The following is a 21,836-nucleotide window of genomic DNA, read 5'->3' as shown; positions in this document are numbered from 1 at the left end:
AATAACAAACAGAAAGAAGCCATGTAAAAATAACGTCTGAAGTTTGTGCACCACTGTTTTCTTAATGCAGCAGGCTGCTTATTCAAGTACACAACGCTTCCTCTTTCCATACTTAGCGCTTGATGCCCGCGCACGACGTCAAGGTCAGAAAAATGCGCTTGCTTTGACATCACTGCTATAGAGCTGACATTAAAGATATTTCTAATATGACACATAAAATATGAATTTATAAGAAAAACGTAACATTTTGAGGGTGGTGGTGGTGGTGGTGGTGGATAATTACTAATATTTCTGCACTTAAAACAAAAACAAGACGAATACTGGCTAAAAAATTTCGTAACTCTTCAGTTACAGCATCACTTGTATTAGATGTGGAGTAAAATTTATGCTAATGCCACATCGTAGGTATCCGGTCGAAAATAAGAAAATTGATGCCTGCGAGAGTATTGAAATCTCTCGATTCGTTGAAATCACAAAATTAAAAAAGCTTTAATCCACAAAATGTAAATAATTTATCCATAATGGATGAAATCCCTTTCAAACGAGATATTAACTATTGGAATGGAACCGCAATATTGTATTATTTGAAACTACTGAATGTACAGTGGGTAATGCTTTGTTATTTCAGGTCTATATTTTCTGTTACTATTCATTAACTTAATCGGCTTTGAGTTAAATGCAGCAGGAAATTTAAACAACAAATTCGAATGTGGTGTTAGGTAGTAACATGCGCAATGAGCACAGATGGATATGTGAAAATTCTAAGCTAACAAACTTTATTTAAAAATGAGGATATTGAGTGTATTGTTCATGATAGCGATAGTGACGACAATACTGATAACACATTGTGATAGTGATCATTTCAAGCGTGATGTCAGCAATGACGACGATGTCATCAGCAATAATAAGGAATAGTATGATTAAAAATACATGATATTTAAAATCTAAAGAAGTTGAACTGTAGAACAAGAAATATAATTCTATACCAGAGGTCGGCATAAGAACACATTCAGTTTGGGAGTACCCGATGCTTGCTCCGTGCCTTCACTGCGCAGAAGATCAGACCACCTATCAGGTATACTGGATCAGTGGCGAGTTCATCATGGCAGAACACATGAAATCTAGGAAAAGAAGAGGTAAGGAGACCCGAAAAAATTGGAAATTCAGAGTCTAAATGAAACAATCATTGAATACAGACAAAGATGGCAAGATCGTATTTATACAAAGAATGGATGAAGATCGTTTACCAGTCTTGCGATGGTGACTAATAATTGCGAGCGAGAGCTCTTTTATGCCCGCTGCGCGCGCGCGCGGAGCTCTTTTACCTGTAAACATTGCTAAAGGATGTACAGATCTTAGAACACAGCGCATCATGACGGAACGGAAGCGCTTAAAGATTTCAAGGAAGAGTGGAAGATACAATATTTATGCTTCGAACATAGTGATGAAGTCCAGTGTTTGTTGTGTAAAAAAAATATCATTTGCAAAAAAAAGCAACATAAAACGGCATTATGAGACGCAACATGGAAAATAATATAGGCATTATTCAGGAGAAGAGAGAAATAAATTCATTTCGGAATTGACATCCAAGGTAAATTAATTTACATTTGGGTCAGTAGATTGTATCTAGATTCCTTTTATTTCTTTATTTTAAATGTATTGTTGATATTTTATTTGTTGCTTGTTTATTTTAAATATATTGTTCATGTTTTATTTGTTGCTTGTTTCTGAATATTTACTTTTATTAGACTACGTGTTTCTTTAATTTAGAAATAATATTTCATCTTTGATTGCACTTTAACTTATACTATTACTAAGCTCAAAATGCTAATTCACTTTCATTCCAATAACTATTTTCAGGATTTTTAGCAAATATGAATTAAACATTTTGAAAACTTTGATGCAAGGAACTTTTTTAGTAACGTCAATATAAAATATACTTAAAAATATAATTTCAAAACTATTAGACCTAATTGCACCAAATTTTGTACAGATCTGTTTATATAGTTTAAATTTCACAAATTTTGGCCGAAATTGTGGAAGTTTTAAAAGTCATACATATCCCCTTAAATGACTGACCCAAAAAATTACGATGGCTCTCAATATCTTCATTTAATCAATTTGTTTTTTCGTGTTACGTGCATCTCACAATTCACTCTAAGAAAACTCATTACATAATCACGACTGGAGAGTAAGGACTACATTTTCACAATCACTCAATCAATATACCCTATTTCAATCAATATTGCCATTATTATTTTTTCAACAAATACTCAAAAGTACTTAGAGATCACACACGTCGAGCAGGTAGACCCTATTGATGATGATTAGCCTAAAAATGTCCCGTTAAAGGCAAAGGCCTCCTCCTATAGAGGGAGAGCTCTATTTGTCTCAAGCGGTGAGCTATTCCGCGTAAGAGTGGAATTGTTCACTTGATTCACATTCTGCATAGTTTGGTATTGTTCTCTTGTTTCTGTCGCACTGGTTTTAGTCGCTGTTCACTTGTCTTCTTATGTTTTTCCAGTCTTCCCTATGTCTTGCTCTGCTTGACCAATGGCTTCCTACTCGTTCACTGAAGAGGTAGTTTCTCCTAACCAATGAAGTGAAGTATTTACATCATAAATAATTGCTTTTAACAATAAAATGGTTTACATAAATTAACTTTTCCTATTTTTCCTTTTGTTCCTAAAAACCCTTCCCTTTGCGATTTGTTTATATATGTACATGTATATTAAATAACTTAGTAATTAGCCCTATTACATAGCCAGAAATTTAGTAACGCAAGTTATTGTAATAATTGCTGCCTTTATTCGCTGCATGTGCATGTACTGTACATCCCTGTTGTCTACGTTACGACGCTACGTAGTGGATGCGCTATGCGCTCGTGATCAATGTCGAGCTCTTCTACCATGATTGGGAGCTAATATCGTCTCATCCCTGTCGTATTCCATAAATAATATATAAGTATGTACTTGTAGGTAGAAGAAATGTCGGCAGGCTACGGATGAGATGGTCGGATCAGTTTTCTTGAAGACGGAACGAGCCACAAGGCTTATGCCGTGATGATGATGATGATGATGATGATTGATGATGATGATGATGATGATTTTATGAAGTATATTTACTATTGATAGTGCACAATTAGTTATTTTCACTCGAGGCGTGGACTGACATCTTTGTGTGACGGTGAAATTTTTAGATATCAACAATATTATTAATAACTTATGTTTCTATTATTTCTTAATTGTATAGTTTCATTTATGGTTGAAATGAAATGATTGCATAACGTGCGCTTCACTATATCTTCTGTTACTGTACGTTTCTGCAAAATATATCGCTTCATCACAACGATGTAAGGTCACAGACTCGCCACTGTTAGTTTTCTATGACGTAGAGACCTCACTTGTTTCTCACAATATCCGCTGCTTCCCGCGACTACATATTTGCGCGCCGACGTCTGTTCTATTCCAATACACCAGGTGAGTTCGTCGTTAGGATGATTACGTGTCAGACTGGGGAAAAGCAGCACTCTGTAGTCGTGGGAGAGAGAGTGACAAAGGAGTAACGGATTGCTTCGGAAACCGTGGTCACAATATATCAGCCAATATTGGCGAAGCAACTGCAGTATAAAAACAGCTGGCAGTGAAATTATATTGAAGTTCCCTAAACGTATAATATTTACTTCTTTTATTATAATCACATTATATCCTGCTTATTTCTAACACCTGGTTCCGTAAAAATGTTATTTTATTATCGTATTGTACTGAGTGGAAGTTACAGGCCTATACAGTAACTGTTCAGATTGAAGGGGGTAATGGACTACAATAACAGTACATTATGCAACGAGCCTATAATGATGGTAATAATAGTAATTAAGAACGAGCGCAAGCGAGTTTCATAATTTTCATACGAGCTTCTTAATTACCATTTTAGGCGAGTTTCATACGACTTTTTATGCTCGACCATATTTCTAACTTGAAATTACCGGTATTCAGATGTATACATTTTATTTCTAACTGACAAGATCGGAAGTGACCTTGTTCTAGGTCGTGAATTGTGAGATGTGCGCAGACGCGAAAGTATTGTTTTTTCCGAGGAACAATAATGTCATTGACCTTGACGTAATCCCGTTAAACTTGATAATATTATAATATTATAACCTTGATTATTGAATTCGACATTGAAAAACGAGATGATAAATTGAATTTATTTGAATATTATTTACAATAAAATTAACGCTAATTATTACAGTAACAGAACCTAACCTTCTGCGACAGTATTGGATTTCCAGCCTCCGTGACTTTTCGCTAATTGTCTTTCGATTGCATATCCGAGAATAATCGATACTTGCGGTTTTATAACGGTACAAAGCTGACTTGTCATTGGCTGAACACATGTAAGCTGAGTTATCATTGGCTGAAGACCTGTACTTTAATGAGTAGGTGTACTTTAATGACATGCATTAAAGGACTGCTACCAGATGTATAATTAGTACATTTTGGCATGGTCGAGCATAAAATAAAATAGTACATTATGCAACGAGCCTATAATGGTAGTAATTAAGACGTGAGTATGTTTGTTTATGAAACGAGTGCAAGCGAGTTTCATAATTTTCATACGAGCGTCTTAATTACCATTATAGGCAAGTTTCATACGACTTTTTATGCTCGACCATATTTGTAAATTGAAATTATTCATAAGTATTGATGTTATAATTATCTAAGTGAAAAGCGGAACTGACCTTCTAAATTTGAGATGTGCGCAGACGCGAAAGTATTGATTTATTCCGAGGGACGAATGTCATTGACCTGGATATACTCTAGAGAATAACATGAACATTAATATTGATATAATCTGGAAATTGATTTAGAATTGAAAAACGAGATGACAAATTGAATTTATTTGAATATTATTTACAATTAACGCTAATTATTATTATAGTAACAGAACATAACCTTCTGCGACAGTATTTAATTTCCAGCCTCCGTGACTTTTCGCTAATTGTCTTTCGATTGCATATCCGAGAATAATCGATACTTGCGGTTTTATAATGGTACAATGGTGATTTCTCATTGGCTGAACAACTGAACTATAATGAATAGGTGTACTTTAATGAGATGCATTAAAGGGCTACTACCAGTTGTATAATTACTACATTTCGGCATGGTCAAGCATAAAATAAAAATACTGTTACGCGTTTTGTAATAATTAAATGTATGATTAATTACAAAATTACAATGAAAGTCTGTAGTTTGGCAACAATGCATCCCTTACGAATACACACAGAACTGAGATCTGAAAAACGGAGTTCCGTCCCTTCATCAGAAGGGTTGCCAGATTTACTAATGACAGGGAGTAACTAAACGTGTTAATATTTCTGTTTAATTTGTAGGTTAAGCGTTTACTTTTTTGCAAAAATGCAAAGGGATAAATCATCCCTTATCATTTTCTGTAATGATGAGTGAAAAAATCACAATCGTATGGATGGTACTTATCGTGTAAAACAGTGTTAATGTTCAGGGGAATCTTTTTTTCTTCTGAGAGAAGTATTAATTTAGGACTAATATGGTGTTAGAACTTTTTTATTTACTCCAACCATGAACTATGCTCTTAAAATCTGCACAATTTTAATTCTTTCATTCTTTACACACTGAATTCAAAGTGTTGAATTTGAAAGAACATATAGTTCCTACGACGTAAACACTGATCTATTTTCTTTTCCATACTGGCTCCGTTATACCTAAAAACCCTTTAATCCTTCTTTCTATACCACATATTCTGCTCTTCTATCGTCGTGATATCAACTTATTACAAAAATACAAGCGCTGCATTCTAATTAGTCGACCTAGAAAAGGCACGTTAATAGATCACGGTGTTAATTTGCTTTTATTATTTATTGCTTACATATATTCCGGGAATAAACTACTACATGATGGAGCTTAAATTTAATAGCGACTTTTTGCATACATATCGAAGATATGAACATTAGAGAAAATGTAGAACTGCAATTAAAATTTAAGTATTATATTTCACTTACGTTAGATGGCGATAACTATGAGAGAAATAAAAGTAGCTGAATATATTTAACAGTAAAATTAATTTTAATTCAAAATACTAGTAAGGAGTAAACTAAATAATTTTTTTACTGAAGTTAAGATTTAAATAATAGAGGCTACTCACTTCTGTGTCCTGGAAACGTATTCAGGATGAGTTACGTTCGAAAATCCAGCCAGTCATCTGAAATCAAAAAGAGTTATGTTTGAGCCAATAACGTAATTATTAATTACTTACGAAACATAAGATTTAAAAGTGATTAAACCGTAATCGAATATAAATTCTTGTTTTCGTTATGTGTAGGGCACGGATGTTTGTGGCCCAAAAATAATAAAAAAAATAAATTCTCCTAAAATTACCTAAAACAGTAAAATAAAACAAAAACGACACAATGAAAATTATTTGCAGCGACTTTTAGTTCGCACACTTTAGAGAATAGTGTAGTTTCTATAGCTGAAAATATGTTTTCACCGAATTCAGACACATACGTTACTGTCTTAAACGGCGCGCAGTTGACAGTTTTAGTTTTGCATGCCAATTACGTTTTAATGTAAAACGTCACAGACGTCATAACTGATAAATCTAAACTGCAACGTGTAACAATACTTCCCTGAGGATGATGTAACCGCAAATATTACGCAATAATAAAAGGGTATTCACCAGCTTCGTAGCCACTGATGTGAAAATTTTTCCCTCTCTCTTTCACGCTTTGGGGCCAAAGAGGGCTGAAACTGCTACATATAAAATATGACGCAGCTAATGTAAATACATGAGCACTGCAGATGGATATCGGCTAGCCCAAGAATGATCCGTAAGGAAAATGCAGACTAACAAATACAGATGACTACTTCAAGTACAGAAAATACATAGAAATGAATGTTTAACTATAAATAACGTGAAAATGACCTACAAAAATATGAAAAGTAAAGAAAATAATCTAAAACTACATCCAAATTAAAAAAAAAAAGACTTTAATCTGGAAAACATGAACAAATGCACTTTAAAGATCTATAACAACAAAATAGATATAACATATTTCTTCGAGAATACTTATTTGCAAAAATGCATCGTATCCGACAGCTGAGAAAAATATGGTTTTTCATAAGAGTTATTTTTTTTTATTTTAGTTCGTTATTTAACTACGCTGTATCAACTACTAGGATATATACTGAAAAAAAAGATGATTTTTCATCAATTTTTTTTTAATCTTAGTTGGTTATTTAACGACGTTGTATCAACTACTAGGATATATACTGAGAAAAAAAGATGATTTTTTGAAAGTTTTTTTTATTTTAGTTGGTTATTTAACGACGCTGTATCAACTGCTAGGATATATACTGACAAGAAAGATGATTTTTCATCAAGGTCTTTTTTACTTGGTTTTTTAACGACGCTGTATCAACTGCTAGGATATATATTGAGAAAAAAAGATGATTTTTCAACAAAGTTATTTTTTAGTTGGTTATTTAACGACGCTGTATCAACTACTAGGATATAGACTCCTATACTGAGAAAAAAAAGTTGATTTTTCATCAAAGTTATTTTTTTTATTTTAGTTGGTTATTTATCGACGCTGTATGAAGTGCTGGGATATATAATGAGAAAAAAAGATGATTTTTCATCAAAGTTATTATTTTTATTTTAGTTGGTCATTTAACGACGATGTATCAACTACTAGGATATATGCTGAGGAAAAAAGATGATTTATCATCAAAGTTTTTTTTTTATTTTAGTTGGTTATTTAACGACGCTGTATCAACTACTAGGATATATAAGTTACTGAGAAAAAATATTATTTTTCATCAAAGTTATTTTTTTTATTTCAGTTGGTTATTTAACGACGCTGTATCAACTACTAGGATATATACTGAGAAAAAAAGATGATTTTTCATCAATTTTTTTTAAATCTTAGTTGGTTATTTAACGACGTTGTATCAACTACTAGGATATATACTGAGAAAAAAAGATGATTTTTTGAAAGTTTTTTTTTATTTTAGTTGGTTATTTAACGACGCTGTATCAACTGCTAGGATATATACTGACAAGAAAGATGATTTTTCATCAAGGTCTTTTTTACTTGTTTTTTTAACGACGCTGTATCAACTGCTAGGATATATACTGAGAAAAAAAGATGATTTTTCAACAAAGTTATTTTTTAGTTGGTTATTTAACGACGCTGTATCAACTACTAGGATATAGACTCCTATACTGAGAAAAAAAAGTTGATTTTTCATCAAAGTTATTTTTTTTTATTTTTGTTGGTTATTTATCGACGCTGTATGAAGTGCTAGGATATATAATGAGAAAAAAAGATGATTTTTCATCAAAGTTATTTTTTTTATTTTAGTTGGTCATTTAACGACGCTGTAGCAACTACTAGGATATATGCTGAGGAAAAAAGATGATTTATCATCAAAGTTTTTTTTTTATTTTAGTTGGTTATTTAACGACGCTGTATCAACTACTAGGATATATAAGTTACTGAGAAAAAATATTATTTTTCATCAAAGTTATTTTTTTTATTTCAGTTGGTTATTTAACGACGCTGTATCAACTACTAGGATATATACTGAGAAAAAAAGATGATTTTTCATCAAAGTTATTTTTTTTATTTTAGTTGGTTATTTAACAACGCTGTATCATTATACTGAGAAAAAAAGATGATTTTTCATCAAAGTTATTTTTTTTAGTTGGTTATTTAACGACGTTGTATCAACTACTAGGATATATACTGAGAAAAAAAGATGATTTTTCATCAGTTTTTAATTTTAGTTGGTTATTTAACGACGCTGTATCAACTACTAGGTTATTTAGCGTCGATGAATTGGTGATGGCGAAATGGTATTTGGTGAGATGAGGCCAAGGATTCGCCATAAATTACCTGGCATTCACCTTACGGTTGGGAAAAACCTCCGAAAACACCAACCAGGTAATCAATCAAAGCGGGATCGAACCCGCGCCCGAGCGTAACTTCAGACCGATATCGCAAGCGCCTTAACCGACTGAGCCACGCCGGTGGCTATATATAATGTGCAATGGAGGGGAAAAGGAACTGGCTATCATACCCCATTATCTCCTGACCTAGTTGCCTCATAAGTGGTGCCTTATTGGTGTCACTTGTGATGTTCAGACCTGTCTTTGGATAGTTGACCAAACAAGCACGAAATGAAGCAGAAGAAAGAAATATACAGGGACATCATTTTATTTTTACTTCAATTTTTATTGTACCTGAGTTTTTTAATGTACTTCACTTCCACCCCTTCTACTAAAGTTCCAACCATAGACAAATAAGTTCCAATTGTCTTGCACACAGAACCAAGGCCGCATACAGTAAGCAGTACTGAGTTAGTGAGTATAGTACGTTCCAGAAATACGTTCGCCTTTTCCAGTGACGAAAACTTCCAATATTGAATCATATTTTCGCACAGGTACTGTTGTCCGTTTACATACGTCGCATCCCGATTTTCCCCACCTGCTTCTGCTCGCTCCACTGTAAAGACTAGTGGCTGGGCTTTCTTAGCTCTTTTCTGAAAACAATTTCTGTTAGGGATTAATTGGACGTCTACGGAATATTATACAACTGTTTAAAATAACTTAAATAAAAGGGCCTCGTTAAGTAATTAATTGTCACGTGTTTTCCCCCCTTTCTACGATCCTGCGACAAAACCACTTGGACGGACAGTAGATAGCATGTCTGAGTAATTTTATCTGTGCGGATCAGGCAGAAGTGAAGATTGAATTTACAGTACGTAAGGTATTCTTTTATAGAGTAGGTACAGAATTACTTCAACATTAGTTACTAAGTATGAAGGACGAAACTGGTAATTGCAATTAGATGCAATAGTCTATAGTGCGACAATATGCACAAAAGAACTGAAGCCTGTATCGAAATGAACGGCAACCATTTCAAAAAATGTGTTTAAATATCCATATTATGACTATTTTTCATTTTAACTTCATTCTCTATATTGTACGCTAATGTGTTGTAGACAGTATAATATACACTGCTAAATGAATACTTTCGCATGGATAACTCACTTCATGAGTAAAAACACTTATTTCGGAATATGTATGATAAGAACTTTCTTGTGTTAAATATTAACGTACCTTGTTAACATGTTTCGAAATATTTTCGGTCATCTTCGGAACTGGTAGTTGTTGGTCTTGGCGCCTCTTGTTTCCTGTGTGGGTGAGTTCGTAGTGTAGAGTCAAAGAGTGTATTGTGTTTTGAAATTGAGTTGTGTGTTGAGAATATCGTTGGGGTATGTTTTCGTGTGTCTGTATATTTCATATATGTTCTTGTGTGTTGAGTTTCTGACTTTTTGGTTGGATGTGCAGTATTTCCATGTCTGTGTTGATGTCTCTGTAGGTGTGGTTGGCATTTGTAATGTGTTCTGCATATGTGGAGGTGTTTTGTAATTTTGTTATGGCTGTGATGTGTTCTTTGTAACGTGTTTAAAATGATCTACCTGTCTGTCCTATGTAGAAGTTGTTGCAGGAGTTACATTTGAGTTTGTATACGCCTGTATGGTTGTATTTGTTTGTTTGTGTTGTTTGTGTGTTGAGATGTTTTTGTAGAGTGTTATTTGTTCTGTTTGCGATGTTGTAGGTTAATTTCTTGAATGAGGTTGCAATTTTATGTGTGTTTTTGTTTTCGTATGTTAGTGTGATGTATTTTTTGTGTTCTTGTGTTTGTGTTGTATTCTTCTGTTTTTTGTGGTTTTGTTTTGTCTTACGTATTATGTTGTCTATTATGTTGGAGTTGTATCCGTTTTCTTGTGCTATGTATTTGATTGTGTTTATTTCTTCGTTGCAATCCTGTTGGTTCATTAGTATGTTGAGTAGTCTGTGTACCATTGTTCGGAATGCAGCTTGTTTGTGTTGTATGGGGTGGTTGGATGTGTTTTGTATGTGTGTTGTTGTTGTTGTGGGTTTTCTGTATACTTTGAATGTGTGTTTGTTGTCTACATTTGTTATTGTGATGTCTAGAAAATTTATGAATTTGTTGTTTTCAATTTATAATGTGTAGTGTAGCTTTGGGTGTATTTTGTTTATGTGTTGATGTAGGTTTTGGATCTGTCTTTTGTTTCGTTTGTATAGTATTAGTATGTCTATTACTTATTACTTATTGTTAATACTATACTGTATTTTGATTAAACAAAACCTAATGAAAATTATAAAACTCAAAATTCCGATATTTCCTAGTTTACGTGAATGGATGAACTACTTTTCTTCCCTCCTATACCTAGTAAAGTGATTTGTCTGTATTTTACGCCAGTATCATCGAACTCCATTCGTGGAAGGGGGTAGCAAACGGTTTTTCCGGTTCTGAAATTGAATCCAAAGGTGTAGCCAGGTTAATATTAAAAATGTTAGTAAAAATAAAATGATGTTCCTGTAGAAGTTGAAAGAGAATTAGGCAACAGCAGCGAACACCCAGGAATGGAAATGAAACAGAGAAGTGAAGGAACGGAAGCCCCGTCAGTGCAAGGAGGCACCAGAGTGATGTCAACAGAGCAGCATATGGCGCAGTATCTTACTTTAATTAACGCCCTCCTACTAAACGCGTTGTCAGGGTGACACTGAGTGCGATCTGACGCGGACGTTAGGAAAGAGAATCTCGGACCGAGTGCCGACCTCAAATCAAATAAGGACAGCAGTTCACGGCGGTCGGACGTCTGCGTCCAGCTGCAAGACGGAGGGACGCGTTATTATCACAAACACTACGAGTGGCGTTCATTGATTTCCTTGTTGATTGATTGTGGCGCAATTCACCAAGTGGACAAAGTTCCACACCGACGCGCTTGAGGAGATATTTCGAGTATTTGAATGACATTTCTTACCCACAAAATATACAAAGCAGACGAATTTAGTAATGGTATTAGTATGGGCAGCCGAGAAGTTGACACACACGTCACAGAGCTGTCAATATTCAATTCAGAAAATTGTTCTTACATTCTTCTTCCTTTATTTCTGTTGTCTAGATCCTGAATCTTTAATTCGTATTTCTACAAAAGTTTCAATTGATTATTTTTAACGTTCGAAACTTACTTACTGGTTTTTAAGGAACACGGAGGTTCATTGCCGTCCTCGCATAAGCCCGCCATTGGTCCCTATCCTGAGCAAGATTAATCCAGTCTCTACCATCATATCCCTCCTGCCTCAAATCCATTTTAACATTATCCTCCCACCTACGTCTTGGCCTCCTCAAAAGTCTTTTTCTCTCCGGCCTCCCAACTAACACTCTATATGAATTTCTGTATTCGCCCGTACGTGCTACATGCCCTGCCCATCTCAAACGTCTGGATTTAATGTTCCTAATTATGTCAGGTGAAGAGTTCAATGCGTGCAGTTCTGCGTTGTGTAACTTTCTTCCTTCTCCTGTAACTTCATCCCTCTTGGCCCCAAATATTTTCCTAAGAACCTTATTCTCAAACACCCTTAATCTCTTTTAAAGTTCGAAAGACTTAAAAATATGAAAAAAGTTCTCTAAGATAGGCGTACATCATGAAATTAATTTTAATAGTTTATTTAACGACATTCTATCAAATTTGTCGCTACGTATAAAATATTTTAGCAAAATGAACTCGAGAATTAGCCAAGGAGTCACATAACATTTGGTTAGAATTTGACTTTTTTTTTCTAATTTAGCTACATATAATAAATAGTACGAAATCGTTTTCCGTGGGAAGACTCATCATGCCATGTTTGCAATTTTTCTTGGTAAAGATAAATGCGGTAGTTTGCCATTGCTTTTCGAACACTAATCTCTCTTTCACATCTTAAAAGATTCCATGGGACCTCAGCGTAGAGCTTAGGAGAGTAGATCTGAATATGTTTTAACTTGAAACGATTGAAAAGGTGGATTCCAAAGTGTCCTGAAGATTTTATGTTGCTTTATTCACGTTTTAATTTATCTTTTTCAAGCCTATATATACATGTATAAGTTTATTTAATAGACTCTCCTAAGTCTTGACTTACGGTATCACTAATAAAAACTCTATATACAGACGTTTAACTGTCATATACAATGAGTAGCTCGTTTATAAGTCGTGTGTAAATTCCTTACCAATAATCACTACATACGTCGTGTATAACAGTATAACTGTTACATAGCTACGTCATAGTTTCATCATTACTTCGTTACGAAAGGTAATAGAATATCTTATGTTCTCTATTGCATCCGGTAGAGCGCTCTAGTGTGGCATGTTAAGTATCGATAGTACAACTGGCTCTAATCGATTACCACACTATATTTTGGTCAAAGAGTACAAGCTACAGAAATATTATTCTAATTATTCTGTGCTCTTTGGTTTGTTCTTCTGTGGTTACAAGGCAACCATTATTGTAAAATGACAGTCGATACGAACAGCTGTTAGAGGGGCGGCCATTTTTCTCTATATACAACGCTTAAACAAGGGGTTTCTTGTATATAACTGCTGCAAAGTAATTCCCATTGTATAGTTACAGGCTTTTTATACGGCCATTGCTTATGCATGGTTTATTAGTAAAGTTTTCTATCTCAACTCTGCATAAGTCTCGTATAAAAACTATACACGGTTTATTAGTAAGACTGTTAGTGTCTGCATATGTTTACTTAGATCGGTTTGGAATCCATCTCTTTAATTGTTTATAACATCCTAAGATTTTTAAATAAGTTCATTTTTAATTACTGAAAAAATTGAAAATAATATAAAACACATTAACATTGAAAATATTCTAAAACATTACTTAACTACAAGGGCATTCGAAAAGTAATGGCAACATTGTTACTGTTTCACACTACATTAATTTTTGTTACTTTTGGCATTACACACTTCAAATATAAACCCCTACCATGTGAGCAATATGTTGGTAAATCCTTGCAAGACGGCGAACATCATTTGCAGCTTCATTTCCGTGCATCTCTCTCACTCATCGATCTAAAGTTCATTGGATGTAAACTCTTGATTGCAAGCGAATGCCTCGCTTCCACCCATCTTGCAATAAGTCGTTATGGTAGAACTTCCCTCTCACAAGCTACTTGTAATACCGTAAAGCACTGAGTTTCATTTTTTCCTCTTGCAACTTATGAAGAATCTTTGTTCATACCTACTGAACATATTTAGGGCAGTATTAATACAAATCAGAAACAGTCCTTGTATTTACAAAATATGGCTACTTAAAGACTTTTAATATCCCATATTTGTGCAATAATCGCTCCTTCATTATGTACTAAAAGATTCCAATGCTCACCGTTAGGAGCGCTGATTTACAGCACTGTTACCATTATTTATTGAATGCCCTTTATTATTGTCATTAATATATTATTAAAATATGCATATCTCGAAAAAATGCATTTTATCAACCTACAAGTTTCATTGTAATTTAATAATTATTGTTAAATTGATTTTTATTAAATAGGCCTATCATAATATGATGAAAGAGAATTTTTCTCCGTTCCATTACTCTTTCATCGTATGATGACGCAGAATATATGCAAGGAAATATCATATGTACTTCGGTACATTAAAATAATATCTATCATAATATGTCTAACATGTGTGAATTTGTGTTACCAATAATATCGTAATTTTTTGTGTTTGTGGATAAAAATTGTTTACTCTCTGCTCTATACTTTACCATATTGTTATTATTATTATTATTATATTATTATTATTATTATTATTATTATTATTATTATTATTACTGTGTCATTTTTATACATTGTATACGTTTCCGTCATTCTGACCTACTATTCACACTTTACAGGGTGTTTCTAAATTGGTGTCAAATATTTCGGGGACGTGTTCCTAACATCAAAACAATTTAAAAAGTTAATAAGAACATGGGTCTGAAAACCATTCGTTAGGGAGTTATTAAAGGATTTGTCCGTTCATTGACCGCTGATTGTTTGATGGTTTTTTTGTTTGTTTGTAATTTGTAGAGGAAAGAAATCAGAAGAAAATGTATTCTGTGAGTGAACAGAACGAAATGATTTGCATCATTTAATTGATGATATGCTTCTGGACGTCATCCAACGAATGTGTTTTAACACGATGCTGTTCCAGCTCATTTCAGTCTGATAGTTCGTAATTTTTTAATGATCGGTTTCCCCAAAGATGTATTGGTCGAAGGGGATTCATTGCATGGCCTGCTCTATCGCCTGATTTGATTACAATGGATTTCTTCGTCCGGGAACATTAAAGTCCCTGGTTTATGCGACTCCTGTACTTAATGTTGATATTCTGAGGGCATATCCAAACTGGATTTCACAAAATACGAAACACTCCAGAAATTTTCAATAGAGTACGCCAGAGCATGTAACGCAGGTTTAGGGGACACATCGAAGCAGGAGGAAGCCACATTAAATTTTGTCTTGTAACTCTGAAATAAATTATTTTGAGACCAATGTTCATATGAACTTTTTGTAATGTTTTGGTGTTAGGAACATGTACCCGAAATATTTTACACCAATTTAGATACACCCTGTATTATGATTTTTGCTTTTTTATTTATGTTATATGTCTCATCACTATTGACTTATTGTTTACATTGGATTCTGATTAGTAGTATGTTATTTTACGACGCTTTATCAACAGCTCAGGTTATTTAGCGTCTGAATGAGATGAAGGTGATATTGCCGGTGTAATGAGTCCGAGGTCCAGCACCGAAAGTTACCCAGCATTTGCTCATACTGGATTGAAGGAAAACCCGGGAAGAAACCTCAACCAGGTAACTTGCCCCGACCGCGAATCGAACCCGGGCCACCTAGTTTCGCGGCTAGACGTGCTAACCGTTACTCCACAGGTGTGGACGATTCTGATTATCTCTTTCAATTTATGTGGACTATATTTGATGTAACTGTAATGTTCTTTCTATCGTATTTTTACTGCTAGTGAAGTGTTAGAGAAGGCTCTATGGCCTAAAGTCTGCCAAGTTAAATAAAACCATTATCATGATGATTATTATTATTATTATTATTATTATTATTATTATTATTATTATTATTGGGTCTATTATTTGGCTTCTTGCAAACTACCGTAATTTACCGCAATGGTTAAATATATGTTCTATCAGGGTGTCTGACCCGGTAATTAACCGCGAAATACCAATTGACTGTGTCACTAGCTAATAAGAAACTGTCCGTACCGGAAGGAATAGTGAACGGGAGAAAAGTTCGAGGCATAAGAATGTCTCACATGACAGGAAACATTAAGATATATGAATCGTATGCGAAGACTAAGAGGAAGGTGGAAAATTGGAGAATGCTAGGTTTACATTAATGCTTGAAATGAAAAAAAATCATATCTCATTCCCAGAAAAACATAAAAATATGATTCTAGTTACAAAAAATTAAATGATGTCTATTGTTAGTGTAAAAATTAATTGAATTTCTTACATTATTCTACGAATTAGTGAGAAAAATATTATTTATAACTCAGTGTTTTCAAATTATTTCACAATTCACCAAAGCTGCGGTTCGTTTACGGCGATCATCGCCGGGCGCACATCGTTGGCCATTGTCGCCTGGAGTTGCTAGCAATTAAAATGAATGCACACGGTTTATTTACAGCGATGATCGCCAACGTAGATCGTTGGACGCGACGCAGATCGCTGGAGGTTGCTTCTGAAGCAAATTCAGGACGCACATCGCCGCATATATGTTCAATAATAATCGATATTTAGAGAAGGCCATGTAGAAATATTGATTCGAGTTATGGAAACAAAACAAATGAGAATTGATTGCGATGTACGCTGATAAAGAAACCACTTCCTGACGATCATCGCCTCCGTTTATAATCGCTGGTGATGTGCGTCTACCGATGATCACCGTAAACAAACCGTAGCTTAAAACTTTTAGGGTGCTATTCATATACATTTCGCTACGAGCGTACTAAGCTAGCCCCGGCTATCCACTGGTTACTAGTACAGAATTCAAATCATATCCTATCGCTAACACTGGTTTATGAATACGAAAAACGCTGATCATCCACCGGAAGCCCGCGCTAAAAATGTATATGAATACGGCCCTTATACATTAACTGGAGTATTAGAATTTATAGGGGATTTACATCGGGTTTCCCTAATCTATCTTAAAAATTTCAAATTGATAAGTTCAAAAGTCAATGAGATACAGAAATAAATGTGGGAGGTTGATTTGTTTTAGCAGATTTATACTTTCTAGTTACTTTTTTTTTTTTTGTAATTGGATTATTTTACGACGCTGTATCAACATCTAGGTCATTTAGCGTCTGAATGAAATGAAGGTGATAATGCCGGTGAAATGAGTCCGGGGTCCAGCACCGAAAGTTACCCAGCATTTGCTCGTATTGAATTGAGGGAAAACCCCGGAAAAGCCTCAACCAGGTAACTTGCCCCGACCGGGATTCGAACCCGGGCCACCTGGTTTCGCGGCCAGACGCGCTGACCGTTACTCCACAGGTGTGGACTCTAGTTACTTTGTTCCTGTTGCATCTGGTATTACGTAGTTTCGTTGCGATGAGTACTTTTTTGTAACCTCTAAGCACATTAGGAAACGTATGGTATGTACAGTCACGAGCAGTACTAGAAATAACTAAAATACTGATATATGATATAAAAAAGCATAGAAGCGAATTCAAAACAATTCGACCTCGGACGCAACCACGATGTCTGAGCTCGCAATGCAGCTGGAACAGAACAGGACAGGAAGTCCGGTCACGGAGGCGTTATGGTAGGCATATTGGACCCTAGGAATGACTTATGTGATTTCTGCTCCTCGCGTAATGAGGATAACAGAGTTAGACGCGTCCCACGCAGTCACGTGACTTGGATAACTGTGTCTGCTTCAGACAGGGCCCTCATCCTCTTCTGCCGGAGACATCCCGTCCGAAACAAAACTCTCCCAAGTTGTTCAGTTGATACACGTAGGTAAAATTTCACAATTCAGCTGACATACGAAGGGGATGTTTAGAAAACAGCCTACGAGTTTCCAGAAAATTAAGAATTCAAATTTGCGTGAGCTCGTGGTTTGGTTACCCGCCACGATACAAGGGATACATAACCATGGAAACTTGTTAATGTAAGTCCTCAGGTAAGAACATTGATGTGGCCAACAGAAGTTCACGATGCAGGGAGTGGGGGCTAAGCCTCTTTCGGAGTACTTAGCATGTTCTACTGCTGTTAAGCAAATGACGTCATTACAACGCTTCCGCGTGACACCGTTTCACAAAAATTAAAATAAATTTTGAGTTTAATTTTGACAGACAATTCACTATTAATATTCGTCTAGATTCAATACTTTGTCACCAAAGATTTTTAACTTATACGAGGCGTTTAGAGCTAAAGTGGATCAAGTCACAAATTTTCATAAATTGAGTTTAATTCATTTTCTGATTATCTGAAGTTGGGTTTTCCCGAGCAGTAATGGATCAAGTCTTAGTTCCAAGCATTCGCCCGTAGGTGACACCAGTCACTTTTGGCTGAGATTATTTGTTCACGATGTTCTGAGTCATAGTGAATCAAGTTACCAAAGCGTTGCGTAAATTAACATCACTATTGTTTATATTATATTATAGAACATTATGGTAAATTTACATTTTATGTAACAACATTGTTCCACTTTTTATTGTATGTCTAAAAAATAAACAATAATGGTTTTATGCACAAAATCAGACCAACTTTTTCTAATGCAAAATTTTAATCTCTCCCGCTTCCGTAAAGCAGTATCATTTTTAAACAAATTTCTGGTTGTGTGATTTTCCAAACGGGGTAAGGGACTCTTAGTTGCTATAAATCGTTGAGAAACTGCTACAAAAGTTCGCCGATTAGGTAACCTTCTTTGAGAAAAACGTTGACGGTACATCCTTCTTGTCTCACTTGATTTACGACGACTTTCTTAATAAATTAATAACATACTGTATGATATTCCTAATCTGTAAACGACATTGTAAGTTGTTTATTCAATACCCTGTACTGAACTGTCATCCGCTCGGCAGTATACATATGGACAGGGAGCTTGAACTCAGCTGACTCGTACGTACGTCTGTGCAGAGTATTGTCTGCTGAACGTTGCCACGTCTCTCACGCCAGAATATTAACAAATTTAAGCATGCATTTTTATTTAATTTCACGAAAACGTAATAGAACACAGAAATATTATTTAAACTAATAGGCTATTAACTCTTTGCTAGATATACCTACTGATGTAATTGTTTTCGTAATTTTACTAATGATATAAGCAGTATAACGCATATAAAATAAGAAAAGAAATAAGTTTTTGGGGAAAACTATCAAGTTTTGATTGTATGTTGTATGGGCATTTGTTGATCCCCTTACACTCTGTATAAGATGATAAATTAAGATATCAGAAGAGAAACGACATAGCCTATTTAATTTAACACAAAAAATACACCAATATAGGAATAACTACTGAGCGACGTGGATCATGCATTAAGCACGAACTCCGGAAGGTCCGCGGTTCAAATACCCGGACCGACAAACCTGACTGGTTTTTGCGTGGTTTTCCACAGTTACTTAGACAAATGCCGGATTGGAAATTTCATTATCATGGTTCATTTCCCTTCCTCTTTCCTGTCGAGGAAAAATTTAGATTTCATATCTTATCATCCATCTTCTCAACATTTTTAGAATAGTGTATATTAAGAGATGCTTAATCGCAGACAATGATTGACGTTGGAGCTACTTACGGTAAAGTGTTTGAAGATTCTATTAATCCACATTCAACGACCATATCACGAAATGTCAAGGACGGAGCAAATAAAATTCGTGCTTAAGTTATTCCAAAATTAAAAGAATCGATGGAAAAATCGTCATTTGATTTTGAAATTAATAATTTTTGTTCAATATTATCTAGAATTTCCTCCTTGGTTTCCTTAATGTATCTACTTTCGTCCTGTGTCATTACGAATATAACACCGTTGCAAAATATTATAATTTTACTGTTCCGTTCAACGAGAGGATAAGTCTAACATATTTTTATTTTTTTAGTGCTGCTTATACTTTACATTTATATTTTTATATACAACGTAGATTGTTAATAATTCATTTTATTTATTTATTTACTATTACTTACTTACTTACTGGCGTTTAAGGAACCCAGAGGTTCATTGCCGCCCTCACATAAGCCCGCCATTGATCCCTATCCTGAGCAAGATTAATCCATTCTCTATCATCATATCCCACCTCCCCTCAAATCCATTTTAATATTATCTTCCCATCTACGTCTCGGCCTCCCTAAAGGTCTTTTTCCCTCCGGCCTCCCAACTAACACTCTATATGCGTTTCTGGATTCGCCCATACGTGCTACATGCCCTGCCCATATCTCAAAACCTTATTCCTTTGCTGTGGTCGTGCCAGAGAATCAGTCCCATTCCGAGGCTTATTTGAAGGATTCGTAACGAGCTGTTTTTACGGTGATGGGTTGTTAGCCCTTCGCCCAACCCCCAAGCTGGAGGACCACTCCTCATCGGCTGTCCGCGACTGCTTATTCAATATATTCACAGCTACCCTCCATATCTGGAGGCCGTCTCCTCGATCAGCAACCTGAGGACGCGCCATGCCGTGGTGATAGGTACCTACAATACATGGATTTATTAACTATTATTATTATTATTATTATTATTATTATTATTATTATTATTATTATTATTATTATTTAAATACGAGTATTTTATTGTATTTTTTTTATTTGATCTGGTAACCTGTACACCTTCTAGGTTCACTAAACAGATGATATGGCAACAGGCAGTTTAATAATTTCTATAGCACATACTGCAAACATATCGATCGAAGACAGTTTTCAGTCTGTGATATCCTTCATAATTTACAACAGACGGGTAGTATATGTAGGCAGTCCGTCACGTTTTGTTTGTTAATCTATCTTCCACAAAATGGTTCTGTTTATCATATTATCACATCACGAAACGTGATATGAGTCGAATCATTTCATCTCTCTAAAAAATTGTATAAATTTTGACTTGTTTCACATGTTAAAGCTTCAAAGACAATGTGAGAACTATGGAATGCAATACATGAAATGATGAGGAGAAAATGAAAAAACGACAGACCCTTGCATACCATTCGATGAGTTGATCACAATACCTACAGTGTATTGTTAACTTAGTTGATTAAATTCGTGGGTGCGCGGACAAAAGTGGATAAGTCACCTTTTAGCCAAAATTGAGTTAAGTCGACATTTCGAAAGAGAAATGTGTGAAGAACATTGAGCTAAGTCATAGCTCTAAAATTAAAGATGTATGATAATTGAGAGCATGAATTTAAAAAAATTGTTTGCGCAATCCTAAATATTTCGTCAAAATGTTTTTTTTTTTTCAATTATCTCAGAAATAAGTTGTGGTGACTTATCCCCTTTTGTCAGCGCACGCACGAATTATACGAAAATAATTAAAAAAGTAAATAATTAAAACGTGAAACGTGTTTACAGTAAAACCTCGCTAATCCGGACCCGAATAAGCCGGACTTCGATTAATCCGGACAGGAAAAAAAAAGATGAATTATGAAAAATTAAAGAACATTGTTTTAAGACTTACTTTTATACATTAGGACTATGGAATTACAATAATCACACCTATAGTTGCATCAAAGTAATTAAACTATGTAATCAAATATTATTATCGATTACACAAACAAAGGTTTAAAGTATAAGTAAAATACAAAAGAGCGTATTTAGGCCTATGCCTTTTAAATACATCATAATAAACTCGTTTCGTTGCTATAAAAGGAGTTTTAATGCACTTTGTACTGTTCTTTTAGGTTATTTCAGTTAACCCGAACTTTCG

At 34.7% G+C, this 21,836-nt stretch overlaps 1 protein-coding gene across 5 annotated transcripts in view; it reads right to left on the bottom strand.

Moving 5' to 3' along the window:
* LOC138696857 (zwei Ig domain protein zig-8-like) overlaps nt 1-21,836 on the bottom strand; it is a 1,911,002-nt gene that overhangs the window by 814,034 nt on the left and 1,075,132 nt on the right. For all 5 annotated transcript variants that reach the window (XM_069822306.1, XM_069822304.1, XM_069822309.1 and 2 more), the window contains one exon: nt 6,181-6,237. The gene's annotated coding sequence lies outside the window, so the exon portion shown is untranslated. The remainder of the gene's footprint in view (nt 1-6,180; nt 6,238-21,836) is intronic.

Source organism: Periplaneta americana, chromosome 3 (genome assembly GCF_040183065.1).
Source record: "Periplaneta americana isolate PAMFEO1 chromosome 3, P.americana_PAMFEO1_priV1, whole genome shotgun sequence".
NCBI lineage: Eukaryota > Metazoa > Arthropoda > Insecta > Blattodea > Blattidae > Periplaneta > Periplaneta americana.
This window is presented reverse-complemented; position numbering and strand designations above follow the sequence as displayed.